The sequence below is a fragment of the Homarus americanus genome, unplaced genomic scaffold (assembly GCF_018991925.1).
Source record: "Homarus americanus isolate GMGI-L3 unplaced genomic scaffold, GMGI_Hamer_2.0 scaffold25860, whole genome shotgun sequence".
Classification (NCBI taxonomy): Eukaryota; Metazoa; Arthropoda; class Malacostraca; order Decapoda; family Nephropidae; genus Homarus; species Homarus americanus.
The window spans coordinates 2,483,863-2,495,633 of NW_024724693.1; the positions used below are offsets into that span (position 1 = coordinate 2,483,863).

The window sequence follows — 11,771 nt, forward strand, 5'->3', positions numbered from 1 at the left end:
GAGGGGCATTGTTAAGGTGAAGTGAAAGGGACAGAGATATAGGAAGGAGTGTTTGATCTTTGAGGAAGAACATATTGCTGTACTAGTGTGGACCAACAGGATTAAATGGGACTTGCTGTGGAAGAGTATCATAGCAGAACACATTACTTATAGCAGTAAAAATGAATACATGAATTATCACAACTGAAGGAATAATGAAGGCTTGTATTTGCTCATGTTTCTGCCTATCATTGCATAAGACTGGAAGAGGCTACCTACTCGTGGTATCATATCACACCTGTAATCATGTGTCACGCCTCTAATCATGTGTCTCGCCTGTAATCATGTGTCACACCTGTAATCATGTGTCTCGCCTGTAATCATTTGTCTCACCTGTAATCATGTGTCTCGCCTGTAATCATTTGTCTCACCTGTAATCATGTGTCACACCTGTAAACATGTGCCTGTAATCATGATTCTCACCTGTAATCATAAATCACTGCTGTAAGTTAATCCTCACTACTGTAATACATGACACCAGCAATCATATCACACCTGTACCCATGTCTCACCCCTGCAGTCAGGTGTCATAACTGTCATCATAAGTAACACATGCAATCACACATAACTGTAATCATACATCACAACTGTCATCATATATCACACCTGTTATCATGTCTCACCTATAACCATGTCATACCTGTAATTACCTACTTCATGTCCCAGTCTTTATAGTCATGAGCCTAAGTCATTATACATACTGCAATGTTTGCAGAAATGTTCAGTCCAGTAATGAAATTTATTTCTTGTTAGAAATGATACAACTATTTCAATTTGGTCCAGGTCCATACAGTAGTGGTGTTCTTCCTGGTCAGGTGGAGATCGCCCGGAACTATCAGAAGTTGTTGTTACTCTGAGTCATAATTGGGATTATTTGCCGTGTCTGGATGATTATGTCTCTGGTACAGTGCTCAGATATCTTAACATAAAGAAACTCTGGGTGACACCCTGTCAGGTGTGTGGGGTTAGGTTTATGGTGGCTGATTAGGGATGTTGGACTCTCCTAAAGAGAAGGTCTTATATGATGACTGTGGCTGTCAGTTTGTCTTCTTGAGAATTTTTTATAGGGATGATGGGATGGCACAGGGTAACAGAGAAGGTTAATGCTGTGCTCTGTGATGATTTATAATGTAGCCACTTGAGTTGTACCTGGGCTTGGGATTTCATTGTTGCTCCTAATGGAGGTAAAGAAAAACCTTGGATTCCTAACCTTCTTTTGTTTCATAAGTTCATGAGTTAACAAGTTGGTAGGACACAGTGTTGGTGTTCACAGTACAGTACGTTGATCATCATATTTTTACTCTGAGTAGTGCAGACAGCAAAAGTACTTTTATGCTACAACAACTAAAATATTTTCAGGACTTGTACTGGTTTGAGTAGTGCAATATATACAGATGAGGTGTGGCTTAATTAATGGGTTCTTGCAGCCCTCTTCCCCTGTGGGAATTCACGAGAGATGTGCTTCAGTTTGCCTCGGGCTCTTTTGTTCAGCCATAACCAGTCCTTTTGTGGCAGCATTAAATGTCAGAGCAGAAGCTTTATCCAGGAAGGTCATACCATTAGAATAATGCTCAACCCCCCATTAATCACTGGTGGAGTTGTTTGCAGTTAAATATTCATCAATTCCAAGTTAATGTGTGTACTACCCCTCACAAGGGCTCCATGGGGGTGGGTGTGTAGTTCTTTGGTACTGACTTATCTGTTTTTGGCTCTCCCTCATTTCCACCTGCAATTGAGAAACAAAGAGTTCTAAGATGTCTCAACTTTTATGGCTCATATTGGCCAAGTTAGGTTTTGTTTCCAGATTCAGCTTTGTCCTAAACCTCCTCAGATTCCCTCTGTGTCTGTGTACCAGAAGGTAGTGAGACAATTTTTGTCCATTTTCCCATTTTTTGTAGACTTCATGTTTGGGTTTTAAGGCAGTCCCTTTTTGTCATTTTTTTTTTTTTTAGTTTCTTGAAGGTCTTTCGAATTTGGTCTTGTGTTGGTACAACTCGTTCTAGTTTATGGGTTTGGGTTTTTTATTCACATTAGAACATTGGGATCACCAGATGTTCCTGTGCTTCTCTTGTAGCATAATTTCACCTCATTATATCAACAACATTCCTTAGAGAATGTCCCTCTAGAAGGCATATCATCAGTTGGGTTGTATTGTACCTTGGTACTATTAAGATGTGTCATGTCGGGGATATTTTTTTTATCTCTTTTTAATTGTAGTTGTGTTAATTTCCTTATTTGGATGTGTCACCTGAGCAGTTGAAATGTTAGTTAAACACCACCTCATTCCATGTTCACACCACATGATGGAAGGCATCAGACGATAAATGGAGAATTGATCATGAAATCTTATATTAAAACGCAGCCCATGACTAGGTGACATAGAGACCTTCCTCCTTCATCGGTTATAGGAAGTAAGTGAGGAAAAGAGAATTGAGCTGGGATCCAAGGAAGCAGATGTGTAATAACTGAGTGGCAAAGTGTGTTAACTAGTGTGACTTCATAGACAAGCAGCGTCTTCCCTCGGACAGGAACATTTGCATCTAGTTCTTCCTTTATGGGGACAACGGTTGTGATAGGGAGGTATTAATAATCTTTGGAATATTGTAAGGGGAGAGCTGATCACTTGCAGGATACTACCCAGTCACTAATGCTTAGGGTCTCCTCCATCTATGGCTTGCCAGGCTTCAAGTACACATTACTCAGGCCACCTGGCTGCAGGGCACCTGGCTTTAAGATAGAATTTCAGGATCATTTCCATTTTTGGCAGTTTTACAGACAAGTTCAAGAGGTAGTCTCCAAGTACAGTATTAACCTACTCTTGATCTCTTGGCGTACAATTTTGTTATTTAATATTATTTATATGAAAAATATATAGATGGAGATAAGGTAATGAAGTTGCTTGCCCCTTCCCGGTGTTTTCCAACTTTCATTGAAAAAAAATTGATATCAAAGAAATAAATTAACTCGCCAAAAGCGCCAGTGTAAAGGTGTTCATAGTGTACTGTCATCACCCTTTATAGTTGTGTCTTTCAGAGTATCATAAAACTGAAGTAATTAAACCTTGGAATAATACTTACGCGAGAGAATTACCCCAAAATACCCTAAAAGTTGATGTTCACAGCCCAAACAATTCCATATTACCTGCACCTCTTGGTCTTGTATTTGATTCCAATATCTTCAATACACCTGTTTTTTTTTATTTTTTTTTTTATTTCCATACTTTTGGATCAACCATTAGCATGCAAGGTGTGCCATGCTGTTCATTCCAGTGGCAACAGAGTGACAAGAATCAACCTTAGATTCAAAACACAGCCATTCTAGTAAAAAAAATTCCTTTATGACCACTCCTGTATCACTTCTTATCTACAACATTATCTAACAAATAGGAAAAATATCAGTTTAGGCCATTGTCATCCATAGGAGGAGTTGGCTGCAAAGTACAGAACGAGTGAACCAACGGGAGCAAAGTAATATACAGTACTGTATACCGCACTCTATTGTCCTCCCTATTACTGTATCACAACGAGAATGGAAAATGTGGTCCAAATATCAAAAGTTACCTTGCTGTTTCTTCTTTATTCATATTATGACCTATATGGGCTTTAGGTGAATGCCCATTTGTCAAGCAATATATTTCATCTTCACATTGAAACTTATCATATTTCTTATTTATTTGTCTCTTATTACTTCATTTCTTTTTACCCATCCACCAAAACATCTCAAATTTGCCTGTAGTGATGCATTCCCGGCGGCCTCGTCATTTCTTACCATATAGGTCCTACTGGTCGGTTTCTTTGGGTCGTGATGTTGTTATGACTTATTGTGGGTAAAACAGAGGTGTTCTTATCGTAAATGACAAATGAAACGAAACTGAATCTACGGCCAATTTTATCGGAGCTCGTCATGTTCTTTACCCCCGCTGCCTCATCCCTAACTACACATTCACTCGTCCTTCAATATCATTTACATTCTTTACACCCATACCTTTCCTGGTCACCTAACCTAACCAACACTCACTTTGGGGTCAATTTTCAGATGGTAATTTTCACTTAACATGCGGAAGATTGTGAAAAAGTTCCGAGACAGATCCAGTTTTTTGGTGGGGCTGTACATGTTAAAGATGAGAGACGAATGCTGATTGGCCGAGAGGATGTAAATGACGATGGCTGCATAAATGTTTATTGGTTCTTATATGTTCGGTGGGTTTTTTCTTCAGATATTTTCCTCTTCATGGTACAGTGGACTTACTATTACTGTATATGTATGAAAATAAGTTGTTTTTTTGTGTCCTTTAAGTGAAAATACCTTAGACCAGGCTCTGTTATGGGAGGTCTGCCTCGAGGCTATCATTACAGCCAAACCAAATAAGACAATCATGTGTCCATTAAAACTCTCTTATTCTTCACGTCCCTCATTAAAAAAATCCATCTGTTAACCCCTTGTGTACTGGGGTCGCCTCTGAGCTGAATAAAATCGTCTACTAATGGCCGTGAAATACTGAAAGTGGCGTCCCCATAGTGAAGGGGTTAATCAACTGGTATACACTCTCCTCATTTCATAATCAAATCTCACAAGCTTTCATTGCCATAAGGACCAAAACACATGGTAATCTTGCTTACTTTTACCCATGCATAATTTTCCCTTTAATTATTGTTCAGGTGCTTTGGCAATTTACCTGTTTATTAAGAGTCGTTACCATTCTATCAGACACACAGTACTTCTTTTTCTGTAAATTTCTCCAAAAGTTCATCATTTAAATTTTTTTTTCTCCAGTGGCTGAATATGTAACAAACCCCACATCTTGAGTCTCCATGAAGAATGTTTAGATTGAGCCTCTTTATTATAACTATTACAGTATACAATAGACTCCTGTTTGTATTTTAACACCCTGGATTGTTTGTACTGTACACGGTAAAAAAAAGAGAACTTGAGATCGTTATTTTAATACATACAGATATTGCCAGTGGTGCACGTTTTGTCAGGTGCCACGAATCTGAAATACCCTGTACAGTACCAATAAAATGTTTATATTTATCAGTACACACATAAGTACATCATACTGTATAATGAGAACGGTAAATAACTGCTATATCACGGCTCAACAAATAGGGAATGTATTTTTATATCGCACGGTATTGATAGTGTTGTGGTGTGAGGCCGAGACTGACCACTCACCCAGTTATGGCCATCACAACTATCCATACTCACTTGTTTATGGCCCCCCCATTGCAATTGAACTTTGATCATAGTACTGTATTTAAAATTAATAGTTACTAAAGATGGTTATATATATTGAGAGTAGGTGTAACAAGCTGAACATGCCAGGCAAGAGTGTAATGATTCCAGGCTGTGTCCAAGGGGAGTCCAGGGAACATATAATTGTAAAAATATCTACCAATTTTAGCTCAAAATTAACTCTTGACATTGTCTTCACTACATACATTTACACAACCTTATGTCACTCTCTCCTGCCTATGGAATAAACCTAACTACTGCTGAAGCTGAATCATACACATCATGTCCAAAATTAACCTCAAAATTGATACTGAGACATTACCTTAACCAGTAAAGTCATACCTTAACTATCTCTCTTCATATAATCTCCCTCACTGTACACAGCTAGCAGGAGTGGAAGAGGCTCTTATCTGATACAACTCTCACCCAATAAGCTCACCATGGTTGATATTTTAAGAATTGTGTTGTTCTTTGTTAGCCCTTCAGAGTTAGGTCACCACTAATGACCTAACGCATGACTTTTATCTCATTCCTGCACTTTCCACCCCAAATTGTCAGTACTTTAGAGAGTTTGCCGTACACGCCCTCTCCTCCCACATCCACTCATGGTTAATGTTTTATCAGGAACTATAGCAAAATACAGTCTTTACATAATTATACAGTAGACTATCATTATTATTTAACCATTTACAGTAACTTGTACTGTATTAGCATTTCAATACTAAATATATTTCCCTAATTGACCAGTCAGGAACAGTCTAATTTTTACCCTATAAGTTACATTAATTAATTCACTGTTGGTTGAGTCATGCTTCACCCAGGAACATTGATCCATATTTTACGGTGAGAAATCAGGAGTCTGCGGTGTTTGCTTACCTGTATCTGATGTATGGTGACTTAAGAGGAGAGACGTCTTAGCACATCTTTCATTCCTCTATACATCATCTTTTGTACACATACTATAATGTACTTTCCCAGGTGTGATAACTCCCACACAACCTTCTCCTCCCTCTTTGCTCATGACTCATCACACCCAGTCACTACTCTATCTCACCCTCTTCACTCTTAACAGATACAATAGAGGTGATGCCCTTGTGTGTATATTGTATTTATTTTCTCACCCAGACCTGTTCCCTGGCCACAGATCTCTAGTTATATCTTCATGTTACTGACAAGACAGTGATTGTTGTGCAATGTTACGTATCGTTGTCATCACTAAGAGTTACACGTTATGACTGTGTGTGTGTGTGTGTGTGATCCACGAATTGTATGCTAAAGTAATTTTTTTACTTCACCTACACAGACAATGAAGAAAGGTTTCACAGTACTGCAGACACACTTTCCATACCTTGCATTCCATAATGTTAAAACTTTGTAACAATCTGTCTTTTTTTATGTATATTTGTGTGGTATATTAATTACTTTCTGCATAGCGTCAAGTAATAGGAAATCCAATTATGCACAATATTCTGTTGTAAGGAGAGACAGATATTGGCCCTGAACCCATGTAGCATCTTATAATTATTAATAAATTGATCACATACAAGAACAGCACACTGACAGTTTTCTATTTTTATACTGTTCTTATCTTGGGAGAATAGTTTAATTATTTGAGTAAATAGAATTAATCATTAATTGGGGTTATTGAATTGGTTTACAAAATAGTTTTTCTTTTTTGATATTAACTTAATCAAGTACTAAATGACAGTGAAAAGATGATGTAGCATTTCCATAAATTACTATGTATAATAATTTGTTGGCCTCTTTAATAGGTATGATGTTATTTTCACTTTTATTGTATTTGGAATTGAAGTTATCAACAGCTTTTAGAAAATGCAAAGAATTGAGGCCTTGAGATGTTGGGAGATGGTCTACAGGACTTGTCCATAGTCTTGTAGGAGTCACTTCATTTATTGTTTTGATGAGCACTAAAATATATTGTGTAAAAAATGACTTACTTTACAATATTATTTCCCTTCATTTTAGCTATAGATGTTTAAATATATGACTAACAAGAAAAGATGACATTATGTATGTATAATTTTTTAACAACCCACAAGACATTGAATTATCTGCAGCACCTTCTGTAGAGAGCCAGAGGGTCTTTACATGGTATTGTCAGGATATGTTGTGTATATGGCCGATGCTGTGAGTAACCTTGTCAACCCTTCCTAAACATGTTTGAAGATTGATCCAAAACCCACTGTGTCTTCATGTTAGTGGTCATAAAGGGGGGTAAGACAGGGAGGCTAGAATTACAAAATGCCACAGGTATATAAGGGTACCAAATACTTCAGTTATATGCCTCAAAATTTCAGAATTAATGGGAGACTTGTATGAAGAGATGATAATATTGTATAATCAGAGAAGAGGTTCTTTCAGAAATCAATTTGTGTGATCAGCATCCAAAAAGGTGACACATCAGCCCAGGAGGTGACTCAGTAGGGAAAAATACATTATCATAATTTTCTTCATTATTTTTTTTCTCTATGTTACATGCACACGCAATCATTTATACAGAATGTGCAATTTTATTTTTGTTTTTTTAATAATTATCATAAGGTCAAAAACATAAAGGAAATAAACATTTCTTACGTGCACTGGCGTTAGCTCTCAGAGTGGGGGAGTGGCGCGGGGGGATCTCTCAGCTGTTCTCTCGTGTTCCATGAAATGATTTCCAAATGTTAATGCAGTATTTTTTCTTTTTATTGATCTATTGTTATTTTTATTTATTCCTCATGTTTAGTGTGATTGTAAAGTACTTTTGCTGTTTTTGTGACAAGTGACTATGAAGTGAGCAGTATAACTTTGAAAATGTCTAGCAAGTTGGTGCTGAAGGTTCCTGCATCTAGGAAGGCAAAGCTTGGCATTGTGTTGCGGCCCGGCTTGTTCTTAATGATGTGGTGTGGTGAGTGTTGTTTGTTTTCTATTTATTTTATTAGTGTAGAAATTTGGTTTTTTCAGTGATACATCTGTGTCGGACTGGCTGGGAAACGTATTCCATTGAACTCCATGTTATAATGACCTCAATTTACAATACAGTATTTTGATTTGTGATGTGGTATTGTGGAAAGTAACCCCATTGTAAGTGGAGGTTTACCTATATGTACAGTATTTTCTCAATTTAATGAACTAATTCGAGCCACCCATTTCCGTTAAATCAAAATTTATGCTAGATCGACCTTCCGTTATTTTCGCTCAATTTAGCGAACTAGTTCACTAAATTAAGCGCGATACCTTTAAATTCTGCGCCAAATGCGGTGCTTGGAGCATGGGGTTTGTTTACAGCCACTCGGTCTCTTAACAGTTACCCTACACAACATCATCTAACAATAAGTGTCCTTCAGACTAATGCCTTAGACATGACTTAATCATTTAGTTATCTTTAAAGAAATATTACAGAAGTGAAACATTGTGACCAGGACACAGAGGTTTGAAGTATCACCGGTAGAATCCAACTCCTTAACTAATACTTTTATCCTCTTCGCCACTGATCGGCTTGTTAGCCGCTTGGGCGATCGGTCACGTCTCTTTTCCATTATATTCTTCACCTTCAAGAGCTTGGGGAACCTCCAGCAACACAATCTGATGACCGAGAAAAATTAATACAAGTAACTGACTGACTGACTTGACCGAAAACTCTAACACACTGTAAAAGTTTTCCCATTTGATTCTCTCATCAGTACAGTACAGTATTCATTAGCCCTTTAACAATACAGAAGAGTTTAACTTTTTGGAACTTGATTTAACTATTGTGAAACTCTCTTAATCTGGCTTCTCTCTCTTCAATATTGTACACAGGAATCTGGTACAGGTAGTCCCCAGTGTATTTCACCTGAGATTAGATACCCCAGTTTATTTCACCTGAATTTTAGACACCCCAGTTTATTTCACTTTCAGATAAATCATTAAATAATCATAGCCTAACCAAACCTTACCTTACCTAACCTAACATAACTCTACCAGGTATCCACACCAACCTTGCTGTCTATACTGTACAATAAAACAAAAATATCTTTTGTGAAAATTTCATTAGAAACAATTTGGCCACAAGCCTGAATTACACCTCTACTACAATTATTTGCAGATGAACTTTACTTTAAGAGGTTTCTATGTACACTTTCAAAAAGGATTATCACCATAATTTAACAACTGTAGCTATGAGTGTTAAATGAGGACGAAGGCTATGTTAAATAGCTCTGGTAAGTACGTCCTGTTGATGATGAGATAGTTGAGTGAGGTGAGTAGGAACCCGTCAAGGGAAGAACGGATATATATCCGTCTTCCTCTCTCGAGGGAAGACGGAACCATCCATGATGGCTCTCAATAACGTCTTCCTCTGGTGAGTGATGTCAAACTACTGCCGCAATAGGTGGCCAGAAAGCCTTTGGAACTCTTTTTCAGCCTTTCTATTCTCATAACTTAAGGCCATTTAATAAACTTTTCCCACAGTCATTACTGAATGATCTTTGATGCATGTTATTTTTCTTTTTATCTAACTCAATTTGGGATTAATTGTATTACCATATTTTACATTTGTTGCCCATGGAACGTCATGAATTAAACAAGCTCACTTTATACCAATAGTAATAAAGTGTTTTTTATTATTAATAGTCATTACAGTTTGATTTTGTTTCAGTACCAAAGAGTATATTAACTATTAGTGTTATATTTGGCTGTCACTAGATATATTTTAATTGTAAATGAAGGCGTAACTATGACGTCACAGTCTTCTTTATGTTAGTTATTACTTTCTCCCGCTACGGCACAGGACGAGGTGAGGACCGCTGGTGTGGCGAGACGTGGCATGTCCTCAACAACACATCGTTCGAGTATAAAATAATATTGTTTGTTAACAGAAAAATACCTGCACACAAGAAGAAATTGTAGTAAATCTGAATAGAGATATAGTGATCGTTCAGATGTGTATGCATCCTGTGAAGAGGAAAAAAGAAAAGGAAAAGTAACAGACGTGACCGATCGCCCAAGCGGCGTGAGGTGAGGTGAGGTATATGATGGTGAGGTATATGATATACTTAATTAGAGGTCTACTTACGTGTAAGTAACAGAACTACACTGACTGCATATAGGTTACACTCTTAAGTGTATACAGTAGTTACACTGAGGCGCAGACCAAGTTTAACTTGCGAACAATTGTGATTATACGCTTTACACCTTTACAGTAAACTAAATTTAATAAAACTACAATTATCTAACTGAAACCGTAACTAACATACCAGTAAATGTGATGCAAAGATATAGATACCATCTATATTGCAACAAATAATGCACAAAAACTGTAAATCATGTATCACAAACATCATCTGAAGTTACCATCGATATACAGTGCTCTTCTTTGTAAGCCTATAGCTTCTATATCGAAATTTGGCACTTTCAATGTTTGTTTTCTGATTTTACACAATTTGTGTAATATATATTTTATGTCGTAGTTCTAATCAAAATACAATCGTACTTTACCAATCATGTCTCACTATCTTCGTTTGGTTGCTGTAATTTCTTCAGCTTGCATCTTTCACTGCTTTACAATATAGTGTTCAAAATAGCCTTTGACAAAACTATCAAGAACAGTTGACTCTGGAGAGATCCTTCACAGAGCAATGGCTTCCTTCCTTCGGCATGGCCACCTCTAGTGGCTGGCCATTAGGTAAATAAGGTAAAATTGGTTTTGGTCCCTGGGATATACTAAAGATTTTCCCGCTTGGGATATTGATCTCCGAGATATGCTAAGACTCCGTAAACTGAAAATATCCAAAGGAAGGCCACCAGATTGGTGCCTGCACAGGGCACCTCAGGTACCCAGAGGGATAAGAACACCTCCAGTTGCCTACTATAGACGGGCAAGGAGTGCTTTAAGATAAACACCTCAAAGGACATTACTAAGTCAAGTCAAGTGATCATGTGGGGTACAAGATGTTGGTTCTTTCTCCTCCATCCTGTGTGAGTGGTCACTCCGGGGTCACCATTTGTGGGGTTATGAGATATTTGGTTCTCACTCAGGATGGGATGGAGAAAAGAAACTCACAATGTGCTCTCTGTATACATGTTGTATTCGATGTACAATGCTGGGAAGGCAGCATGGCTACAAGCGCTGAGTAGAGAGAGCTGGTTGGTGAGGATGCTCAGAGGAGGACCAGCTTGTGGGTCGCCATGCTCGCCGGCGGGAGAGAGGACCGCCAGGTAGGAGCGGAGGAGGAGTAGCTAGAAGAAGAGGGAGGTCACCACGAGGTTAGGTCTTATATAGCGGAGGTAGGCGTGGCTTAATAGTTGACCTCCGTGATGTAAGGTGGCGCTGGTTGACCCAGACCACGAGGCATACACTGGGGAATTCGCGGGGTCGGCTACTCAGCGACAAGCGTTTGTAGGGGAGGAATCCTCTACAATCATTTAGGGTACCGTCCATGCTTTGCCTATAGTTGCCGTTTTATTTAGTATCAGTACCCAGTTTCCGAATTTTTATCAAAACTTAACATTAAATT

General features: G+C 38.0%; 1 long non-coding RNA gene across 1 annotated transcript; it reads right to left on the reverse strand.

Moving 5' to 3' along the window:
* Positions 1-4,293: 4,293 nt before the first annotated feature.
* On the reverse strand, positions 4,294-9,849 carry LOC121864513. Its single transcript, XR_006088596.1, has 2 exons — positions 9,414-9,849; positions 4,294-8,859 (listed from the first exon to the last, which is right to left on the reverse strand). It is a non-coding gene; the product is annotated as an uncharacterized LOC121864513 (long non-coding RNA).
* Between the last annotated feature and the right edge of the window lie 1,922 nt (positions 9,850-11,771).